The sequence below is a fragment of the Aotus nancymaae genome, unplaced genomic scaffold (genome assembly GCF_030222135.1).
Source record: "Aotus nancymaae isolate 86718 unplaced genomic scaffold, 86718_ANA_hifiasm-v0.15.2.pri h1tg000014l, whole genome shotgun sequence".
In the NCBI taxonomy this organism is placed as follows: Eukaryota; Metazoa; Chordata; class Mammalia; order Primates; family Aotidae; genus Aotus; species Aotus nancymaae.
The window spans coordinates 85,594,187-85,618,925 of NW_026988425.1; the positions used below are offsets into that span (position 1 = coordinate 85,594,187).

Below are 24,739 nucleotides of genomic sequence, written 5' to 3' on the forward strand. Positions count from 1 at the left end.
ATGGATCTTATCAGAAGTCCAACAAAAAAAAGGGGGATTAAAATGTCCTGAGTTGCCCATGTTAGGAGTTTTGGGGGTTTTGTTTGGTTTTGTTTTTTATTAAAGAGACTTAAAACACTTACAGAATATACTTTTCCATTCATTTATTTCTTGTCTTAGGGATACACTTAATCAACAGCAGAAGAAAAAAAAATGTACCCTGAAACTAACTCTAAATTCATTGAAGACAGGCTCCACATCTTTGTCGCCCTCATTTTCTTCCCCTATTTTGTGCAGTGGTTCACACATAGTAAGTACTGAATTAAGTTGAAAGGCAATGCATGTTTTAATTCACATTAATTTGGAGGGGTTGCACTGATTTAAGGAGCAGCTGAGATAAAAAGACTAGCTTCAATCTTTTCTGATTTCTAGCTAGTGTGGCACATCGTCTTGTAAACTTCCTCTGCTGAACCACTGCTGTCCGCTGTGGCATTCTAAATGTCTTGATTTATTTCCGCTTTTGCTGAAGGTAACGAGATGGTTCTCCAGTGGTTATCTTTTCAACAAGAAAATGTGCAAGGTGATTTGAAGCAGGTTCTCAGTGGCTATCTGTCCCAGTCCTAGAGGCAGTGTATCTGTGGACAAATTGAAACCAATTATTAATCCAGGCCTTTCTGAGAACTTTTCAAAAGTACAAAGGTTAGCCTTTCACTGATCACTAAAATGTTATTTAGCTCAACATTTCAAAAACACAACCAGGATCTCTTAGGGTGGTGATACTGTCTAAAGCTTTACCTCCCTACTTTAAATAATGATTTTGAAATCTATCTCACCCTCAGGCACAGATCCAAGCCTAAGGAAATCAGAAATATCACATACCTGCATATTTGGAAAACAAAGTTTCCCTACCAGGTAGGAATTCTGCATTTTCATTCCTTGCCTTTATAAGTAGGAAAAGCCCCATTTGAGGTCCCAAGCCTTACCCCTTTGTGAATTGTAAAGTCCCTGCCTGTGTCCCATCCTGTGGCACCATATGGATGTCTGGGAAACAACAGCTGCAGATAGAGAAGTGTGCTGTGAAGCAATCAGCCAGGCAGAAGCACACTTTCTTCAGCAGAGGCTCTGAACCAGCCAGGTGGGTCAAAGACAGAGGCATACACGAACACCTGAAACATCAGCTAGGTAACAAGGGTCCCATGAGAACACTATGGAAGAATCCAGTCATACCTTGTGTATTAGTTACATCATCATGGACCAGAAAAGAGAGGCATCTTTACAAGAAATATTTTGACTCATTCACATGCTCAGGGGCTGCTTTCTCTTTGAATTGTCTTACTGTAGACCCTGCCTCCACCACCCCTCCTTGCTAAGGCCCTCTTCTCCTCAGCCTGGAATCAGATGGCCTCCTAGTTAGGCCTACACCACCTCTGCCATGGTCTCAACTCCTTCCAAGTGATGCTACCTCCTCTGGGCCTCCACCGCAGTTATTCATTCTGGGCTCCTTCTGAGCTTGGGCCCCTGACATCTACACTTAAAAGGCCAGCACTTCTGTAACCTTCAACCCATCCTCATCACAGCAGGCCATAGAGAAGCAACTTCAGCCCAGCGGATGGTGAGACTGGAATTCTATAGTTGACCACAAATGCATTCAGTTGCACTAACTTTATACTCCTTCTTCATTTCTCCCTGTTTTCCTAGCTCCAAACACATTGGCTCAATCCTCACAGCTGGCGTCTGCCCTGACTGGATTTTCTGTTTCCTACAATGCCTTATGCTTTGCCCTGAACTTAAAATCTACTTGACTAGGGCTCTTATAAAACTCTTCCCTAGATTCCATTCCAGGACCCCAGCTGCAGGCTGGGATCCAGCTGTGATTAGACTGCCTCCTTCCATGATACCACCCCTCCTGACTCAAAATCTCACCTGACATCTACAATTCTAGTGGCCCAAACCTCCTGCTAAATTAAATCTCCTCAGGTACCAACACCTTCCCTGAACCAATTCCAAGATCATCACATCCACTTGGTCACTAAGGACTGGGCTGCTGGCTCACCCTAGTGAAATCAGGTTCCCACCCTAATACACCTAATCTTGGCTTCCTCCTGTTTCCTGGAAACCTATGCTGCTGAGACCCTTCATAGGAACTTCCTCTGCCCAGCCTAGACAAATTATAGCACTATACATATGATCATTCAGTCAGTTATTAATTTATTCTTACCTCATTCCATTATTAATGGCCTCTCCTATAGCCTAACCCCTGCCTGATTTTTGACATCTTCCAGTTTCTTATTTCACTTTATTTTCTAGTCTCCAACATGAAGTCTCTGCTTCAAGCACACAGGTCTACTAACCTCTAAGCTCATTCTGAATCTTTGTTCACATTCTCTTTTCTGCCTTCTTAATTAGCTCCTTTTCATCCCTTGGCCTGACACTTGTGACACAATCTAAAAAGTCTTCCCCAAGAAACAAATCCACATGAATTTATCTCTTATCTGGATTCCTTCAGAATAATCAATATCATTCAGTTCAGCACTTGATTTTAACTAAATGTTTGGTATACATTACCTTCCCCAAAAGACTGTGCTAGTCCTTTGAGAACTGGGATAAAGGTCATGTCTTGTACTAATTATGCTTTCTCCAAAGTGCCTGGTGCTGATCGCTAGAAGGAGAAGGAGAGGAAAGTTCCACCCCATCTTCTCCTTACCTCTACCTGATCCCATCCCCAAGGAGGAAAAGACACAAAGTGACTGAATCAAGTTACCCAACTCAGTTAAACTTTTTCTTTTTTTGTTTTGTTTTGTTTTTTTGGAACAGAGTTTCACTCTGTCTCCCAGGCTGGAGCGCAGTGTCGCAGTCTCGTCTCACTGCAACCTCCGCCTCTCGGGTTCAAGCAATTCTCCTGCCCCAGCCTCCCGAGTAGCTAACTTTTTCTAAGTGGGAGAAGCTTTTGGTGTACTAGGAGAAAATGTTAAAGCTTTAACTTCTGTGGGCTCTCACCTCTTTGGGGTTCATCTCTTTAAGGTTCTCACTCTCTTTGGATTGCTTCTTTCTACTTCCACATGGCCAGTGTGATAAAACTGGACTGAAACTGCCTCTGAGCTGAGCTCAACAGAGACTGCTTTAGGTTTGGAGTTGGAGGGCCGGGGCTCAGGTAGCCTAAGAACATATGTGTATATATTAAACACTTGAGGTGTAGCCTGTGCTCATCTCCTCCGAGTACCTGTGGCCACAAGAAACACGTGGGCAAGGATCTGAATGCAATTAGTATCTAAATATCTTCTCAATGAAAATGTACTGATTTTTCTCTAGTAAACGTCTAAATTACATCAGAATAGACCAAGAATTCTGAGAAAACTTGAAGTTCTGGGTCAGTGTTATTTATAATTCATGCATTGAGAACATCCCTCATTCAAAACCGTAATTTTATTTTTATAAAACCTTAGAGGCATTTCTCTAAGAACACACTTCTTACAACATAGATATCTCAGTCCAAGATCTTTATGAGAGTTAGGATGCAAGCAAGGCAAATCCCGGGGGTTTTGTAAGCCTTCCTGCCAACGATTAAAGCCAGTAGACTTCTACCATAAAATGTTTCACTGGCTCTTACAGATGACCGCAGTCCACTGTAGAATCATTTAATATTCATGATGCATCACATATTTTGAATATTTAAATATACCACACTACATACATATACACATAACCTTACTTGAAAAGAATTGGATAATGGATTTAGGTATACCCCAAAGTGTTAAGGTCTTTCATCACTTGGACAAGTCTGTGGGGAAAACTCCGCTTTGAAACAATGTTTTTGTTAGCATGTGACTCAGAACGACAACTGTCTCCTAATACCCACTGTCTACTTCTTTTTATTGATAGAATCCTTGAATTTTAAGGGATGAATGGCCGCAAAAAAACTATATTTTCAGGCCCTCCTTGTAGCTAGGTATGACTGATGGGATGTGAGTAGAAACCAGGAATACCTGTGATTTAAATTCTTAATACTAATACATGTGGAACATGCTTGTAGAAGTCAAGTCTGTGGCTTGGTGAGTGTGCATGGCCAGCAGTCTTCAATCTGTGCAGGTATTAATGTGTCAGGGCTGAGTATTCCAGGATTTCTCTAGAGGCTGGCAAGGGCTCCTGAAACAGTTGTCATTTCTGTCTCACCAGTATATCAGAGTTGGAGAAGTCCAAGCCTTAGGACCCAGTTTCCTTTCTACCTGAATACCATGGGCTGTATTCTGCCAGAATACCATGGGCTGTAACTTGCTTTGAGTTGGAAGCAGTTTGCATGTACACTTGTAAATTTATTCATCCTTTTCATTTATACAAGGTTTCTTTTGCACACAATTCTCAATTCTTTAAGCAATGATGACAAATTTTGGTTTTCTATTGTTACGTGAGAATATCAGGCCACAGCAACATGCTATTGTGTAAGAAAAAATAAACTGTTGCAGTTAAAAAAAAAAAAAAGTCAGAAGTACAACCTCCAGGGAGTGCCCTTAAAGAGAATGTGTGTGCATCTTCATACAAATTAATGAGGCCAAAATCCAGGGATAACAGAGGTATCAGACAGAAGTTTACATCTCCCTGACCCAACAATCTAAACATAAGAAACCAGAACTGCTACAGCAGCTTTGTTGTGTCAAGGAGCTCCTTCTTTCTTAAGCCACTATACTTTGGTATCTCTTAACCAGAATATAGGTAGGTTGCTTTAACAAATACAGCACCATAATTCCAGCTCTGTCACTTTATAGCTGACCTGTCTTGGATGAATTACTTAAATTCTATAAACTTATTCTTTTGTCTGTATCTACTTCACAGGGTTGTTGTCAGCAACATGAGACTGTGTCTTTTTTGGGGGAGGTGGGTGGGGGTCTCATATCCCCAGCTTCTAGCACAGTACCTGCATATAGTAAGCATTCAATAAATACTAAGCTATTACTGCTGATCTTACTCATATGCTAGATCTAGACAAATAATGCCAGACCTTAACAACTAACCAGTCAGTATTTCTAATAAAGATCTGATATAATACAAATAATCAACATGGTATGCATTAGAACGATCACATTTTCTGACCTAAATCTTAGAAAACATGGTCTGACCAAAGATATTTTCTGACTTGTGAATTTATTTTTATGAAAACCCTTATATGTAGAACCACTGGTCATCAAATTAATGAACTGACTTAACTTTTTTAAATGATCCACTTGAATTGGGCAGTACTGGAAAGCCAAAGGCACACTGCCCCAAGAGTACTGGCTGTGTTCCTGCCAGTTTTTATAGCGAGCTTCCACTGTTCATGCATACACTGTAGAAAAGCCTGATTTTTATAACACGTTTATGATTGTGAATTTGTATTGTAATAGTACAGATTCTCAAGAAAAATAATTCTTCCATTTTCTCAAAAGGAAGATGGGCACTTTTTTTGCTTCTACAAAAATAGCATGGATGAGAGTTTTCAGGAAAACACATTTCTCCTATTGAAGAGCACTTAATAAACACACACCTGACTGCTTTCATTTCACCACAAGTGGTGCCCATTTGCCAGTCATCAAAGTAATTCAGTCTGCTCTGTTGAGGTGATGGATTCTACAAACTGTATAAGGCTGTCATTAAGGGGAGGATAGATTATAGTCTCTATGCAGGACATTACAGTACTTATATTTCTCACTCATACAGCTTATGAAACATAGGGGAAACAAGAAGATGAAAATCAAGTTGAACATGGACTTAATGCCTTTCTCTCCCAGTGAATGGAATGAGCTGGTCACACTTTTTACTACTTATATATAAAGTTCCATTTCCTTCTAGTTAGTATAAAAAGCTTTGATAAAGGACACAAAGATTATGCACAAAATTCATTATGCAGTAATTTAAGTCTAACTTGAGGCCTTTGTGCCTCCACTTTTAAAATATTATTCTTTTTTCCATACTATTTATACAGCCATTTTTGCTTCTCTATAATTTTTACTTACCTACTTAAAATTCTCATCTAGAATGGAGATTATATCTAGAGTAAAATTCATTAATTTGGATGAATTGAAAAAGACAAGCCTGAATGAATGGAAAGTCTAAAGTATGGACAATGATAAAAAAGATCATGATAACAGCAACAGCTGACATTTGGGAGTTTATTACATGAAAATCACTGGGCTTTTTACCTTACATGCATTATCTCATTTAATCCTCAAAACAGTCCTGGAGCAGGTATTATTATCCCCTTTTTACAAATTGGAAAACAGACTTTAAGAGATGTTAACTTTCCTAGGGCCACATAGCTATTAAGTGGCAGAGCTACTTCCAAACTTAATCTGACTCCAAAGCTCGTGCTCTTTACAGCCACACCAAACTGCTAGGTTTTTCCTTCAATCAATAATAATAATAATAAAAGTAATACCTCTGAGGAGGTTAACAAAACTATAAAGTGCCAAGGAACCCTGGTTTAGTAAACAAAAAAAAATATTAATATGTATTTAAAATTAGCTCACCACTTATTTTAGGTAATACTTACCTGCCATTTATGAAGTAACTACTTCACACAAGGCATTTCTACACATTAAAACTGACTCTCACAACAACCTCATAAAGTAGGTAACTATCTCCATTTTACAGATGGAGGAAAATACTCAGTGAAGCTAAGGTCACATAACTAGTAAGTGGCCTAGTGTTTGCACTATGCGACACTACTTCATTACCTCTCTTATAAGGTCTTTCTCTAAAGTGCTGGAAAAGTCTGCTTTTTAAAGTTATAGTGCCATCCCCCTGCAATTTTATTTATACTATTTATTAGCTCAGCGAAGCTTTAGTTCAGAGACAATGCAAAGGTAAACTTTAACCCAGGCCCCAACCTCATCTTCATAAATTCCAAATTTAGTGAGGTCCATGTTAATGGGTTTTACCGTATATGGAAAAGAGTTTAATAGTCACTTAGCACTGCTCTATCCATTAATAAATCTAAAAAGCCACACAAAGGTGAAGGAAGGAAGAACAGTGACCTCAAAACTAAAACAGATAAAGAGTGCCTATAGTTTGTACTCCAGCAAAAAAGTCAGAATATTAAATAGCCAATACATAACAACAAATTCAGTCTTACAAGTTTATATGCTCATTCATCAATTAAAGAAAATTAACCTAATCAGATGCTCATATTAAGGAATGCAGCCATAGCAAATCAGCAATCATAATTAAAAGTCCATTTCAAATCTCTTTGGTGTGCAGTGGAGTGATCTAACAGCGAGGCTGCCTGGCTCTTTCCATGGTGCTGTGTAAAATGTGCACAGTATGTGGTGGTCATTCCTAGCTGTTGAACATGTTCATCTTTGCTACTCATGCTGCACTTGTTTCTGATGCAGATATGCTTCTATGTACACACTGAGTGGGAAACATGTAAAAGATATGACAGTGAAAAAAGCAAATGTCTGCAACACTGTTCCCACCAGGCCTACAGTCAGTTCCATAATATACAGGAGTTTTTTTCCCCCTTGTAGGTCATCACCTTACTGAAAATATTCTAAATAAATCCTACATGCTTCAGAGGGGAACACCTGAAGCACTCAGTATCCCACAACTCTGTCAAGTTGCATCATGCTTTTTTCTTTTCTTTAGGCCAGCTTGTGAAAGAGCTATCACATGCCTCTCTGCAAGGGACACAGCCTTGGGACACAAGCAAAGTAATCCAGGTAAAGGATAGCCAACTATTCTTTAGGCCTGATGCACTGTGGAATGGGTGGCAGAAGCAGATTTCAGGTCCCCTATAGTCTGGCCAGACTCTCAATAGGTCATCTACCATTTCTTTTATAATCGATTTTGATTTCAAGTCACTGGAAAGCATTACTGAAAAAGAATATGGAGTCTTACTCTTTGGAGTATTCAATGTCATAGCAAGAAAAAAAATCTTCCTGACTGTGTTAGACAAATTGAGCATTCTCAGAATCCTTCCCAACCTATGAGTTCCTCATTATTATTAATCAAATACCTAGAAGTTCTAGTTCTAGGAATCTATCTTACAGAAATAGCAGCACAAGTTCACAAAAACAAAAACATTACCATGTTCACTACAGTGTTATTTGCAATAGCAAAAGTATTAAATGACCTAAATAGCCAACAGTTAAAGGATGATTCATCATGGACCATCCATGCTCCAGAACACTGTGCAGCCATTAAAAATAACATAGTATGCCTCTATTTACTGGCATGAAGCTATGTTCAGGGAAAAAAGGATGATGGACAAAATGTATAGTGTGATACCATATTTGGAAAAAATACAACTGTGTATATACACAAATATATGTGTATAAAGAGAAATTATATGAAAAGAAATATATCTGTCTTAGAGATATATAAGTATAAATAGGAAGTTATGTGTATTTCTGTTATGTGATATTCAAGTAAAAATATTTCTATTGCTGGGCACAGTGGCATGCACCTGCAGTCCCAGCTACTCAGGAGGCTGAGGCAAGAGGATCACTTGAGCCCAGGAGTTTGAAGCTATAGTGTGCAAAGACAGTGCCTGTGAATAACCACTGCGCTCCAGCCTAGGCAATACAGCAAGACTCTATCCTTAAAAAAAGTTTCTATTATATACTTATATAAACATATATTTGCATATGCACAAAAAAATCAGAAAGGATATACATTAATAGTGGTCACTTCTGGAAAGTGGGTTTGGAAAGACAAAAATTTAACTTTTTACTTGTACAGATATACAGATATGTGTTGAGGTTTCTAAAGGATTCTGCAAAATTGACACCAGTTTCCTTTCCTAGGTTCTGAGCAAATAAAAAAAATACAAAAATAAAACAGATGGCGAACCAGAATATAACCTTTATTACTGATTGCAGCCAAGATGGAGAAGGTAGCTTAGTCTGAAATCCAAAACACACCTGGCTACGCTATATAATTATATCATCCTGGGGCCGGGCATGGTGGCTCCTGCCTGTGATCCTAGCACTTTGGGAAGCCGAGGCAGGTGGATCACTTGAGGTCATGAGTTCAAGACCAGCGTGACCAACAGGTGAACTTCCATCTCTACTAATAACACAAAAAGTAGCCAGGTGTGGTGGCACACACCTGTAATCCCAGCTATTTGGAAGGCTGAGGTACAGATCAAGTAAACCCGAGAGGCGGAGGTTGCAGTGAGCTGAGATTGCGCCACTGCACTCCAGCCTGGGCAACAGAACAAAACTCTCTCTCATAAAAAAAAATAAATAATAAAAAAATAAATTATATAATCTTGGCAGGCCAGGACAGCAAAAGCTGGGATGAGGCCCCAGCCTCAGGGAAAAATGTATGCTCTTGATAGGCAGGCCCTTCCCCAGATAGAACGAGCATGGCAGGCAGTAAGCTGAGCTAGCCCACTTATTCACCCCAAATTTATCAATTAGGTAAGTCACTGCCCTATAGGGCAGAGTGAGAAAAGCAGGTCAAGTAGGAGTATTATCTTTGTCCGAGAAAGTAGTTTTAGCACATCTGGGGTGGTTGAATCCAGACTGCAAAGGGTTAAAGAGTAAATGGTGAAAAGGCAGAGGCTACAGAGTAGACAAGTCAAGAAGAATTGAAAGAAAGGAGGCTGGGAGCAGGGAATTTAAAAAAGGATTTTTTAAAGGAAGAGGCCAACAAAATGTCAAAGGTGGAAAATGGAAGAGACAAAATAATTTACAGGGAGAGTCTAAACATAGTGATGGAATCATGGACATAAGTGAATGTGGCCACCTCTTACTGAGACACGAACAAAAGGGAAGGAAGAGAAGTTGAGTTCTTATCACAGGACCAATTCTGTAAAAAGAAGGATAGATCCTAAGGCTAAATCCAGAAAACAAAAAATAAACTTGCAGACTGCCAAAGAGCTGGCTGTGCTGCAGTCATGATAAAACTCAGCAGAATCAAGACCTACTTGTAAATGTTTTATCAAACTGGGAAAATTACAAGAAATAAGTGATGCATTATTTGTAAGACTGCTTAGATTAGTATTGATATGTACATACTCTCCATATTATCCAAAATCATGCATCATGACATCAGTTGATTTACATGCTCCTTTGTCCCTGGGAACCTTAAGGAATGAAGTTTTTCATAAGAAACTCTGAGTGATTTCAGCTTGACTGGCTCTGTGCAATTTTTCATTGCAATTCTGGCTACCATTCTACCATATGCCCCAAATCACAATGCAGTATAAAGTAAAATCAAACAGACCAAGGATTGGTGGGAAGAGTCCTATTCTACAAGTCTGGGTCCATACTTTTAACTGATAGAGACTAAAATGTCTGCACTGGAAACGTTTCTGTATTTCCACTGATCTATTTTCATGCCATGGTTTCAACAGCCTCAGAAGTTCCAGTAAGAAAAGGCTTCTTCTGGTAAACAGATTCCTTTGAGTTAAAAAAAAAAAAAAAAAAAAAAAAAAAAGAGGGAAAGGCTTCGTATTTTTCAACAGTCCCCTTCATATTCTTTATCAGGTTTTAAGGTTATGTTCCAAGTCTCTAGTCTTCGATGTGGTTTAGCTTTACAACCAGCTGCCCCCACTTCACTAGCAGTTTTTGACGTCATCCAGACTTTGCAAAATGTGTGCTACAGCCCCTACTCGGTCTTCTCAGCTGCTGTGAAAGTTATACTGCATTTGGTTAAGTGTGGAGGCTGGCACCAGAGAGGATCCATGATGGTGATTATCATGCAAATCAACCTCCTGCAAGTCAAGCTCCTCCGTGGAGGCCTTCCAGCTCTGCTTCCCCCAGGGCCGCTCCATTGTCCCCAGCATAAAGCTAACCATCTTCGCTGCTGATGCTAGACGCTGCTGAGATTGGTTCTCCTGACAGAGATTAGTGGGCAGCAATGAATCTTTCACTTGGGGTAGAAATATGATTTTATTTAAGAAAATAACCATACATAATTGGGCTTCTGTCACTTTAAATTTTAATGGTGAGAGTAATATGGAGGCTTCTGGAACTTTAAATTACGGCTTTCAGAAGCTTCACACTGAATCTTTCAATTATTCTCTGTAAGTACTTTCTCAAAGCATGTGCCACCATGACATTGATATCACAATTCAAATCTAAATTCAAAACTGACTGCAAGGCTATGAGCTATGTGCTGGCGTGCATGCTGCCTCATTTTATCTTTGAACATCTGACGAGGCGAATCAAGAGGCGTTCTCCCGGAGCCCAGCCAGCTGTTTGCCAAATATTCAAATGCCCTGACATGCAGAAGAGCCTTTCAGATTTCCCCACATCAAAATTAGCAACGACCCCCTATTCTTCCCATTAGCTTCTGGCTCACCTACATCCTTTCACGCAGGCCCGCCTGACTCACTCAGCTAAGTGCTTGCTCTCGCTCACCTCTCGGGTTCCCCGACTCCAGCAATTGGATCTGGTGTGTGCTGCAGAATGGCAGCCAGTTCAGACAAAACCATGGGGGAGAGTTTTCAAGTCAGTGTTTCCTTGAAGTGGATCTGAAAGAGTGGCTGAGCTGATATTTGCAGTAGTAGGAAGGCAGAGAGCAAAGACAGCATGCAGGTTTTACTTACAATACATTCATTAGGCCGGAACAAAAAATGAAATTGGAAAGACAGTAGCCAGGGGAAAGTGAAAAGGCCTTCCTTTTCCTTTTATTTTAGTGTCAACTTCCTTGTTATATATCCATTTTATCATTTTTAATATTTTTATCTTCATATTAAAACAAGTGGAAAGGCACCTTTTTCTTTATAGGTCTGGCTTTAGACTGCTTCAATTATTTTTAAATGTATCCCCCTACCTCAGTAAACATAGCACCACATTTACAACTGTAAATAACTAATCCAGCTGCACATTGGTTAATCTACAATGAAAAACAACCCTTCTTTCACATTTTAAAGGTCCTGGAACAATTTTCCTCAGCTGGATGACTTAGAACAGAGGCTGTGGACAGCACCTGGGGAGTTTAGAATGGGAAAGGGACTAAGGTGCCAAGTGTCAAGACAACAGCCCCTACCCCAGTGGCTGGCAAAATTTCCTGAAGCTGGACATAAAAACCCCAGGCCAGCTGGGTGAGGGGTTCCTTCATTCCTTCCGGATAAGCTGGGTCTTTACTTGTTCATTTCCTATAATGTGTTTATACTTGGACAGAAGGGGCACAGCAGGAATGCTTTCAGAGCACATTTAGGGGGAAGCCACTCTCACAGGAATCGTGAATACCAGATGTCAAACGAACCTGCGCTGCTGAGAATTCTCTGAGCAGTATGCAAGGGGCACCACTTCTCGTCTGAGGAGACTGCTGTCCTGATCCGAGGCCTTTCCCTAGCTGCAGGCGAAGGCAGGTAGAAATCCTTTCGTTTTTATAATAATAATAGAAGAAGCTACTAGTGTGAGCATAAAATTGCCTAAGAACTAGATAGGCTGATGGCATTCCAGTTCTGCCAGTAAAGTCTATTCATTCTCTCAACCCAAAACAGTATAAGGCAAGTAAGTAACTCGCCTCTGGGAACCACGGGTGGCAGAGGCAGGATGACCACACATGGAATGGCCATAAAACAGACATCAGTCAACACCCTTGCCCCAGCATTATTTCCTGAATACAGGCTCAAACATTGCTTTGCACTGGGATCAGAATTACGGTGCCCAAGTAGGCACTCATCTAAGCCACTGACCATGGACAGAGAAAATTTTTAAATCCACATTGATTTCCAAGTCCAAAGTAGTACAATTACAAATCTTGTCTTAGTTTAATACTGAAGGCTTATACAGTATTTCAAATATAAAACAGTCCTACATAAATCATTCACTCAAACCTTTACCGTGCTCCTATCATATGCCAAGTACTATACTTTCATGAGTCAGCACTGGCTAAAGAATAATGTTAATACTACTAAATTTATCTGCAAAATTTAGTACTGTGGCTTACCTCTTCATCTTAAAGCTCTCTCTTTACTAATTCCTCTTCCTCAGTCCTTGTTGGTTCATTAAACCAACAAGGGGTGAGGAGCAGTATAGCAAAATCACCTGGGGGACGTATTATCCACACTGCACAGATCCCCTTCACTCCCATTTGAGCATCATTACATATATGAACCCCTCACTATTTCTAGCTGCAGTAAGTTATTTCTCTTAAGAGTTTGGGGATGAACAAAACAAAAGTTGAAGATCTCTGTACCAAATATTTTCTCTAGATGATGTCATCTACTCTCATGACTTCAACTATGTACCAACTACATACTGATGACTTCAAAAATAGTATTTTAAGCACAAATCCATATGTCCAAATGCCTAGTACACCTGTTTTCAAATGACCTACTATCACAAACTCTACAAGTGTAACATCATTATATTTTCTAATATATATAATTTTATAACTTACATCAAATTATAATTGTATAACTTATATTTTTTCTTTTTCTTAATAGTATTAGTATTTACTCTATGATCCAAAATAACTAGCCATATTTATACTCCTTCTCCTTCATACTCCCCATTCTCACCCCACATAGATCAAATCTGTCACCAGGTCCTTTCTCTTCTTCCTCCGGAACACATTTCAAATATATCTACCTACCATTTACCATATCCCACTTGGACCCCTACATCAGCCTCCTCACTCCTCCCTAGCAGCAGCCTCTGCACTTAAAACTATTCTCCACATGCTTCTGATTCCTACTGATTAAAGCAGGAAATCCTTGAATGCATTACTCATAATATACAGATAATTTTTGATAGCAAACAAACCAACTTCTTAAATATTCATATTTTAATAGGTTTCAAAAAACAGGATTAACACATCAAACTGGGTGTCAGGTTAATAAGTTTGCTTTAAAAATAAATTTCAGTATAAAACTCAGGCAATTTAAAGAAAAATTAATCTATTCAGGTAGTGTGAGATGTTTTAAAAAAGATAAAAGCAGTACATGAATCAATGAAGTGGGGAAGCTTGGTACTAGCAAGTAGGTCTAAACTCCCTATATGGTATCAGATATCTTAAACTTCTTGACATTCTCTTCATTTTCAGCTTCTCCCTCTTTCTATATTCTCTGTACTTTACATATAACTTCTGCGTATCAGCTTTGCTGCAAAACAAAACACCCTAAATTTACTAGCTAAAACAACATTTTACTTAGTTCCTAAGTCTGTGAATGGGCTGGGCAGTTAGTTCTGTCTGAGCTGGCACCCCAGAGAGATGAGGGAAATCTGGACTAACTGATTTCCCCTGGACTCTCCCATGTGTTTGTGATCAAATGATGGCTAAGCTGGTAACTAGATGATCTCACTCACATGTTTAGCAGTTCAATGACTGTCAGCAAGAGCCCCAGTTCTTCTCTGGGTGACCACTCACCCTGCAGCACAACAACCTGGGCTCACTGACATTACAGTCACAGGGTTCTAAGTGCAGAAGCCCCAGTACATGAGTCTCTATACTATTTGCTAATATCCACTGGTCAATGCAAGTCATATGATCAACCCCAGATTCAGAATAGAGAAAGAGACTCCACATTTTTTTTTTTTTTTTTTTTTTTTTTTTTTTTTAGAGAGGGAGTCTCACTCTGTTGCCCAAGCTGGAGTGCAGTGGCGCAATCTTGACTCACTGCAACCTCCACCTTCCTGGTTCAAGCAATTCCCCTACCTCAGCCTCCCGAGTAGCTGGGATTACAGGTGCACACCACCCCGTCTGGCCAATGTTTTTGTATTTTTAGTAGAGATGGGGTTTCACCATGTTGGCCAGACTGGTCTTGAACTCCTGACCTCAGGCAATCTGCCTGCCTCCACTCCACCTCTTGATGGATAGATCTGCAATGTCACTTTGCGAGGAGTTAAAAGCAGGAAAGGGAAGTTGGTGACTGTTTTTACAGTCAACCAACTCTTATCATCCACCAAATATGCCGGGCATATTCACACACATGCTCATGCTGTTCCCATCACTTAAAATGAACTCTCAACTTCCTCCCATCCTTCTGGAAAATCCTTATTTCTTGTCCTTCAAGGCTCTGATCAAATATAGCATTCCCTGACATCTTCCCTCAAGGCATAATTAATTATTCCCTCATATGTTCCCATGATCCTTTGTGTTGTCTCTATTATATCATTCAGTGAATTGTATTATACTTATTTATAATGTCTTATAAAGTCTCTCTCCTTAAATAGACTGTCTTTGTACCACCAGCATGTAACACAATGTCTAGCAAAGAACAGGCATTCAATAAATGTTCAATAAATTAAATTTAATAAATTTAAAACAAAGATTAAAGTCTCCCTGCAATATGCCTACAGGAAAAAGACTTAAGGTGCAACTATACAAAACTGGCCTCATGAGTTAGCAGAACAAATTAGATCCACCTCATTTTTTTTTTTTTAAGATAAAGTCTCGCTCTGACACCCAGGCTGGAGTGCAGAGGTGCCATCTTGGCTCACTGCAACCTCCGCTTCCCAGGTTTAAGGGATTCTTGTGCCTCAGCCTCCTGAGTAGCTGGAACTACAGGCGCATATCACCACACCTGGCTAATTTTTCTACTTTTAGTAGACATAGGGTTTCACCATGTTGGCCAGGCTGGTCTCAAACTCCTGACCTCAAGTGACCCTCCCACCTTGACCTCCCAAAGTGCTGATATTACAGGCATCAGCCACCACACCTGGCCCACCTCATCTAATTTGAAGTGCACCAGGCAGGGCAACGCTCCTACCCAAAAGCATTTTTTCCTGTGGGACTGGCACAAAGCCTGAACTTCCAGCATAGTTTATTCAAAGTCTGAACATGTTTTAATGTAGTACAAACAACACAGGCTCTAGAGTCAAAACTACTACTAGGACTCAAAACCTAACTACCTGTGTGACACTGACAATTCATTTTGTATATGTCTCTGCACTACTTTTTTCATCCATACAATTATCTGTGTTGCAGTAACAACAGCAGCTAGCACAGTGCCTGCCATACACTGGACACTCACTTCAGATCACTAAGCCTCCTGTTTAAAAGGCAAATGCTCCTGGCAGGGGGTAACCTCAAGCCCTTTTTATTGCCTTCTGAGAAGAGTGGGAAAAGGGTAAAAGGAAGAAGAGTGTGAAAGTAAAGAGTAGCAGATAAACAACTTCACACTGAGAGCTAGGCTTTTGGCTAGTAATGAAACAGTTACATCAGTTTTCAGAGACCAAGGAATAAAAGTACCTCCCCCCCACACCCCCTCCCACCACAAATTCAGGGCATAAAATGACCATTTCTGGTAATATAGGACTTGGGAATTGCATAATTTAGGACTTTGGGACTTATATAATTTTTGCTGGGTATCAATATGCCCATACTTGCATAATTTTTCTGGTCATCAATATGGAATCACCATTTATAAGTATGCTTAGGCAAGACTACTGAAGAGTTAGTTAAGGAAGAAATGGAATTATTTAAATGTTACACTGACCTTTTTCTTATATATTCCCTCACCTTTGTCCCTCATTTAAAAGGGGCAACTGTAATTGTAGTAAACAATTTTTTTCCTCCCTACCTAAGGATACAATTTTTTTTAAGTGAGAAAAATTTAAAGGACACTACAAAACACACAATTATAAACTTTAAATTATATCACTTCTAAAGGAAATGTTGCCATTGAAATCAAAATAAAGTGAGTCTTAGACACACTTATATCCTCTTTCAAAGTAAAGCCAAGTTTTAATAAAATGTTTAAGTTTCCAAAATCCAAGCAGAACTCCTAAGAGAAGTCCCTATATTTGTCCCTCCTGAGGCTATTCTCACATCTCAGTGGCAACCCGGAAACACTCCTGCACTTAGGGAGCACTAAACCAATCTACATTTGTTGACATCTAGCCCTGTAAATGAGACTCCACTGTTATCCGTGATCTTTCACCCTAGCTACATTGTGAACTCCCTGGTACCCAAGATTCTGTTTCTTGTATTTTCCTAGTCCTCCTCTCCCCACCCTCAGCACCCAGATTTGTACTCAATAATTGTTCATTTATGGCTGACAAGGAAATGTATAAATAGCACTTGCTGACAGTAAATTCTCTGGTTTGTTCAAGTTCAGACCAAGACCTCTAGAGATCCTAAAGACTGAAATGACTATGGTGCCCCCCGATCCACATGTAAATTTAAAAAATACTAAACCATAAAGGACAAAATTTACCTGTATGTTTTTAAATTAAAATAGCTTCTGATGGCAAAATTCTAGGTAAGCTCATCAAAGGCTTAACTCTTCTTCATTATTTTCCCTCCCCGTTGTAGGAGCATACATGTGTGTGTGTGAAAAAGAGAGAGAGAGAGAGAGGTGGAGAGAGAGGGAGTGAGTGAGGATGAATGTGTCTGTGACTTCTAGCACTTTGTCTGCTATAGGGTACTCCAATTCTGGGTCCACTTCATAAAACTATGTCAAAATACTAATTATGGTTATGGATGCTATACAGTATAGAACGAGAAATCAGATAATTCCCTAAATCCATATGTGTATTTGCTGTTCTCTTGTTAAGTATCCAAATTCTATTTCAGGTTTGTAGTAAGACAGCTTAACATAATATAAATAGAAGCAATGAAATATATTGTTTCACCTGCTCTTACAATTGTATTATGGTTGTGTGTAGAAAAGGAGATACAGCAAGTGATTGTCAGCAAATCACTCATAAAAATGTGAGAAGCCCAAGTTCTTTGCACTTTATTTCATTAGACACCAATATTTGATAAAAGCAATAAGCACCAAAGTATATTTAGATAAACCTTCCATAAATAATGCTCACAGTAGTCACAAAGTTTACAATGTAGATGCTAATTATAGTGCCAAATCAAAACTACCACATTTCAATTAAAACTATTTTCACATACAATGTGGTTATCATATTCATAGTAACAGATACTAATATTTCTATTAAACCTGAATAGATTATGCTTAGCCATAATTGTTTCAATGGATCGGTTTCCACTTTTGTATTTTAAAATCCAAGCGTGTTTCATAAGAATTGAATAGTTTATTAGATGTACACAGGTAGACTTGTCTTAGAAAATGTTTGGATAGCTAGGGAAATGGCATCAGAAAAATCAGAAAATGCTTGTGATTATATAGGTAATTCACTTCTGATTATGTAAGTACTTTTAAAACAGTAAAAATTTTATAACCTATACTGGCACTGAAGTACAGCTAGAATGCAAATTTAATAACAAAATGAAATAATTTAGTAGCTTGTTTTGTGATCAGATCTGATTGGTCCTCTCTAAGATATATACAATTTTTTAAAATTCCCTTTGTGGCTTTGATCTAGGGGTGGAGTGCATATTATGTCCATTAAATAGGAAGACAAGGATTACTTGAACAAATAATATTATGGCTTTGTAGAATGACTAATGGTCTTTGCAAAGGCCCAGACTGGTTTCATCTTTCTTAAGATTTTATCACTGATCTGTTCTTAGTCATGTGCAGTCACTAAAGGCAGCAGAGGTAACAAGTGTTTGATGTATGATACTCGAGCCACTTTTGTCAGAGTTGCATTTATTTTTATGCTACACTCATTCTTGGTACTCTTATATGTACATGGTTCTTTTATTTTTTCTTGTTTCCAGTGATGGGTCAGATAATAACACTAACCTCTAAAACTCTACAAAATAACAAATATACACTTCCTTGCAAGGGATGACTTTCCATTGCAGATTAAATAAATGACCACAGAAGCAAGCATCCTAATATAAGAGCTTAACTCTGTTCACTGCCATATTTTCACAGCTTACAAAATATCCCTTACCTTTTAGCACATATTATCAATTTCAGTTCAATCCATCCTTTAATATCTGCGGCAAGTCACAGAAGTGCTCTTCTAGTTGAAAGGAAATTTCAAGGGAGGAGGGATGTGGAAAAACACATTTAATTTATTCTATTAAAAGGGGACATTCTAAATGATTTCTGAGCACTTCTGCATCTTCTTACACACTGCAAATCAGTTCAGATATCTTAATCAGTGGCTACAAACATATCCTTATCAGTAACATATTCATGAAAGATGGTATGTGTATGAGCTGCAAAACGTTTGGCAGAAATCCAAGAATACAAAAGAAAGAATATGGTAAAGAATTGATGGAATATATTTGTGTTTCAACCCTATTCATTTTGGGAATTTTTAAGCATCTCTGTTTGTTCCATTTGGAAGGACAATAGATAAATCAACAGAATGTCAGGTTTCTGTGACTTGACTTCATCTATATACAGTTACACATATTGTACAATGATCCAGGATGGAAGCATATCTATACACACTGATGAATATAAGTACATAATATATACCTTCTTGTGTCTCTCTCTTTCTAAATTTTTCTATTCATGGTATTATTTTATGCAGAATTTAGTGCTTTTCTGTTTTGACAATCTAAGCACTGACGAAACACTGTTTCACGAAATCAAGAGTAGTCCTTGACAATTAATTTTTGCAGTCAATGGTCTTCTCAGAATGGGCAACTCCCCTTGGAACTTAGGAGCCACAACAGCAGACTGTGTGAGTGAGGGAGCGAGACAATTCATTAGCCGATTCTGCAGCAACTCAAAGTGGCGGGGGATGTCAGCCCCTGCTCTGGTGCTTCAATACTAATGAGAGTCATTGCATATTCATAACCCCAAATACAGTCAGCTTCTTGTAAAAACTTTTGTCACCCAGGCTTCATGGCAAGAGCAAAGCACTGCACTCTTCTTGTCGTGGCACTTCCGCCAAGTGAGAGTGAGAGCAAGATTGATTGTTTTGCAATGCTGTCTGACGGGGAACTAAAAGATGCTGCCCCAAGGGTCCTAAAACTGCTTAGTTTGATTGCAAAGCTCCAAATAATCAAAGAAACAAAAAGGAGGCCTTAGTGATAAATGTGTATGTTGATATATACATATACACACATATACACCATTGCATTAAAAATATATCAAAAAATACTCCAAACAAGACATTTGGCTTATTCAGAATTCAGAGTAATTATCTGTTAGGAATATAAAATTCTCACATCAATTCTTAATATGCTGAAAGAAGAATGGTGTGCCGCAGTAAACTTGTTCTTATGTTGCAGAAACGCCATGGCATATCTTAATAGAAACAGATTTCTAAAACTGTCTGAAGTTTCCCGTCATTATCAATACCAAAGCTTAGTGAACTGAACCTGTCAGTTCTGCCAAATCTAGAGCTACCTGGAATCGAGTTCCTCAGGCGCCTTTTTGTGTTGTCAATGTCTCCCCTGCTTTATCATCATCATCATCATTATTATGAGTGTCCAGAAATGAGCCATCCAGTGTGCCTGCCAGGAAATCCTAAGGGGCCAGCACTATACCATCTGACCCCAAAATATCTGTCTGTTGGGGGTAGCTACCAGCATCCCCTGGAGTCAGAGAAGGGAAATGTATGTTTCAGCACCCACTTTGAAAAAGCCTTGAGCATTTTTTCACTCATAATGATGTCTTCAGCTGGAATGCCAGCACAGTTACACATTTTTCTGACAGGCATACAGGCTATAAACTACTCATAAAAATTAAATAAAACAGGACAGTGAAAGAAAACTTTCTAAATTTGATCACACTTGAGTTGTTAAAAGTTATTTCCAGATGCATAATGTGTATAAATATCTGCATAGCTAAAGACAAATCAGGACTACTGAGATGATGGTGGGGGAAAGATGATGAGGTGTTGTGGGGGATGGGTCTCACCAAACTGTTTTATATCTTAGTCACAGACACACAAGCTTTGAAAATAGACGGATTTGTGTTTATGATTGATTGAGGTAACTGATTATCCACAGATATTTTAAGTGTTGAGACATTAAATTGTCAGCTCTATCAGTTTGATTGCAGTAAAACATGAAAACATTGACTTTTGTCTAGTTAGAGAAATTTATTTTTCCCAGAATGACAATCCTTTAAGTAGACGCCAGGCAGCTTGCCAGATTTCCATGTCATACACTGAAGTTTGCAAATGCAACCCATATTTTCAAGTGTTTTTCAAGGTGCAATGAATGGTGCATAGGTCTTTTGCAAATAGTCTCGTAATAAACAGAATCCTGCAGTATGCTCCATTCTGTAAACCCAAGAAAACTATTTACTCATTTTGAAGACAAAAAATACATTGTAGCTTTGTATCCATGGAGTATATGTTAACAGTGCTCTTCACTTACTTAAAGTATCTCTCAAAAATAAAATAACCCTCTTTGGACCACCACACTGTGAACAAGTTTGATTAATATGTTTTATAAGCCTGAAATAAATGCTCTTCATAACTGTCAGTAGGCTGACAGCTTTCAAAAGTCTTTGTTCCCAGAATGAGTAATTTGTCTAATCTTCTTTAAAATACCATATTCCCGTCTAAAAGGAAGATGTTAAAATCAAGTAAATTCTACTAAAATTTGATTGCTGTTAAAGCAGCCTTGTATTCTGAATCCCTGTATGCACTATATGCATGTACACTAATTGACAAAATAAAAATACCACATCTTACTTATTATCATTGCTTGTCAGAACACCTGTGCTTTTCACTGGGCAGAACTGTGGTTCAGTGTTTAAAACCTAGTCCATTATAAGAATAAAAAATGTCAGATGTTATATATAGTCTATCTTTTTAATAAAATTTGAATAGGGAATCATTACTAGGCCTGATGATTTCAATGAAAACACCAGTCAAAAGACAGATATGGTCATTAATTCTACTGAAATACCAACATCTCTATATTTGCTGCATATTTTCCAAGCACTTATCATGATCATTAAAATATAGGATGTTCCAAAGACCAGGGGACAGCATTGAGCCCTTCATGCCTGAATTCTGCAGACAGCAGTAGATCATACCTGGTGCTAGGAAAGGCGCACATAGAGGGTACCTAAGTAGCTGAGCAAGGCTACACCAACTAGAACAACAAACACTTCTTCCTGACTCTGTTAGTCAATCATTTGTGTCCTGGAGCATTGGATTTGGTTACCCTTCTTACCACATCTTAGAGAGTAAAATAACTATTATAAATGGTCATTAAATTATCCATTCCCCTATTTCTTCATTCCAACTATTGCTGATGCTTCATAGCTGTTCCATGGCAGAACTTTACAAAGCACCCTGCCTATACGCTGCCTACAATTACAGCTTCTTTTGTCAGCATGCTTTCCTCCTTAATTTGATATTACCTGCTCTCATACCATGACCACAAAGGCTTAAATTACAGATCATTTCTCACATCTTTTTTGTGTAATTTCTATTTTTCCTAATCTCTAAGAAAGGGTCATTTTATAATAGTATATCACATTTGTCCACAAGAAGTCATTTTTCATTTTGTTATTTTTCAAATAGCCAAGAAACCACAGACTTTGTACATGCTATCACTGGGGTACTGTGAACATTACTGCTCTTCTTGTTCATTTTGATACATGCATTATTCAACTTTTAATAAAGTTTATTTTCATGCTTCATCTACCCTATGACCAACCTTATAATTTCTAATACATTGTGGCAGTTTTGAAAATAAAGTCCTCTCATATCTTATAGACTAATTTCCCCACTGTTGTTATATTTTATCTCTTGGTGAGATATAAAGTTTTAGTATTCAGCATATGAATTAGGTCAAAAGATAATTTATTTTCTTCCTCTTTGTTGGGTTTTTTCCTTTAAGGAAACTAGAATTCCCTTGTACCCAACCTAAAACAATCTATATGCTATTTAATGCCTATGATAATTCCATAATTCCAGTAGTTCCACATTGTTTTCTAGACCTTCAAATTCTGTTCTTCTCAAAGTACTATACTGACTGGGGATTATGTTGTTAACTCCAAGAAACAGAGAAATGATACCTGGCTCAAGTATGGTTCCTCTCTTTTGACATCATGAATGCTATTTCCATTTACAGTCATACATTGCTTAACAACAGGGATATGTTCTAAGAAATTCATTGTTATGCAATTTCATTATTATGTGAACATCATAGGTTGGACTTATACAAACCTATGACATTATGTACCACATGTCCGTATATAGATGGTACTGACTCAGTACAAGTGTTAAAATGGCCTTAAGTAGGATGCCTTTGACATTGCTCATTTGACTGCTTCTTTATTCTGAATCATTTTTCATCTGTCTTCTAGCTTTTAAAGGTCACTATGACGTTGTCATTTAATGATAGCAGCCATCCTTACTATGATTATAAACTTAAATAATTATGCTCATCAGAATTTCCATACTTCACTCCTTCTTATGCCTCATTTCAGTTGCATGTATTTACTTTTACCAAAAGTAAAATTTATTGCTGCTTCTTAAATTTCTTCCTAATGACTTACAGGCAGCCTCCCTCACAATTCCTGGAGCCCTCAGGCCAAGTACAGACTTTGCCTTATTTTTTTCCATATGCTCTTTTTTCCCATATGCTCTTTTTTAAGCATCTATCAATATTTACTAATAATATCTGCAAATTAGCAATATCTAAAAGGACAAGTAGCCTCTTCTTACAGCTAATGAAATATTAGCATCTCCTTTCTTATTACCTATAAAACTATTGGCTTTTGCCTTTTTTCATTGCTGAAAGGGAGTATCAGTTCAGTGCAGTGATCTTCAAATTATATTCAGGGGTCCCCCAGGGTCCTTCTTAGAAGAAAATGAATGAAGGGGGACACCAGACAGAAGGAGAGAGTTCCAGGCCCAATTCGTCTAGCCCACTATAACTTTTTGTTTTCAACTTTTTATTTTCAAATAATTTTAAACTTACAGAAAAGTTTCAGGCATCGTATAAAGAACTCCTGCATGTGTTGGACCCACATTGTTAACATTTTGCCACAACTGCTTTATCATTTTTTCTTGCCCTTCCACTTCCCCCTCTCTTTGCTCTCTATGTATAACTTTCTTCTCTAAATCGTTTGAGAGTAAATTGTAGATACCATGTTTCATTACCTCTAAGTACTTCTGTGTGCCTTTCCCAAGAACAAAGACATTCACTTACAGAGCCAAAGTATAATAATCAAAATCAGGAAATTTAATATTGACACAATGCTATTATCTAATGTAATATATAGAACTTATTTAAATGTTTCTAATTATCCGCAAATGTGTTGTATGGAAATTTTTGTTTTTCTGGTCCAGAATCATCCTTACCTTGTCTTTCACAACATTGACCTTTGTGAATAGTACATGCAATTTCCTTTGTAAAAATCCCTACATTTAGGCTTATCTAATTTTTTTATAATAGGTTTGGGTTATGTAGTTTTGATAGCAATATTATATAAATGATGTTGTGTTCTTCTTAGTGAATCACATCAGGAAGCACATGATTTTTTTTGTTTGTCCAATTACTGGCAATGCTAACTTTGATTGCTTAAGTTGTTAAGGTAGTATCTACCAGGTTACTCTACCATAAAGGTCTTTGTAATTAAAAACTATTTTATCCTTTATAATTAAAAAGTAATTTATGGGTAGATGCTTTTTAAGACCTTGTAAATATGCTGGTCCTCATCAGATTCTCATCCACTGGATTAGCATCCACTGATAACTTGTTTAATGGTTATACTGGTTGCAAAATGATGATTTTTCTAACAGTATCATTCCTCCTACATTTATCAGCTAGTATCCTACTCACTTAAGTGTGAACTCATGATTTTTTTATTTTTATTTAATGAATTGAAATCTATTATTCTTGCTATTTTGAAACTCAAATTGTCTGAGTTTGGCCAGTGAGAAGCCATTTGGTTTGACTCCCATGGTTTTCTGACATGTCCCATCATAATTGAAGCTGTATTATCACTTTTATTTGTCTTCTATTTTGGGATTTATTTCCAAGCAATGCTTTAAAAAGTTTAAAATAGGTTGTTCTACTATAACACTTT

The 24,739-nt window shown here is 38.1% G+C and overlaps 1 long non-coding RNA gene across 5 annotated transcripts in view; it reads right to left on the minus strand.

The window, feature by feature from the left end:
* Positions 1-524: 524 nt before the first annotated feature.
* Positions 525-24,739, minus strand: part of LOC105734692 (uncharacterized) — a 160,032-nt gene continuing 135,817 nt past the window's right edge. For 4 of the 5 annotated variants that reach the window (XR_010342613.1, XR_001111593.2, XR_010342614.1 and 1 more), the window contains one exon: positions 525-614. This is a non-coding gene — a long non-coding RNA (uncharacterized LOC105734692). The remainder of the gene's footprint in view (positions 615-24,739) is intronic. The other variant, XR_010342615.1, reaches the window with a different exon arrangement.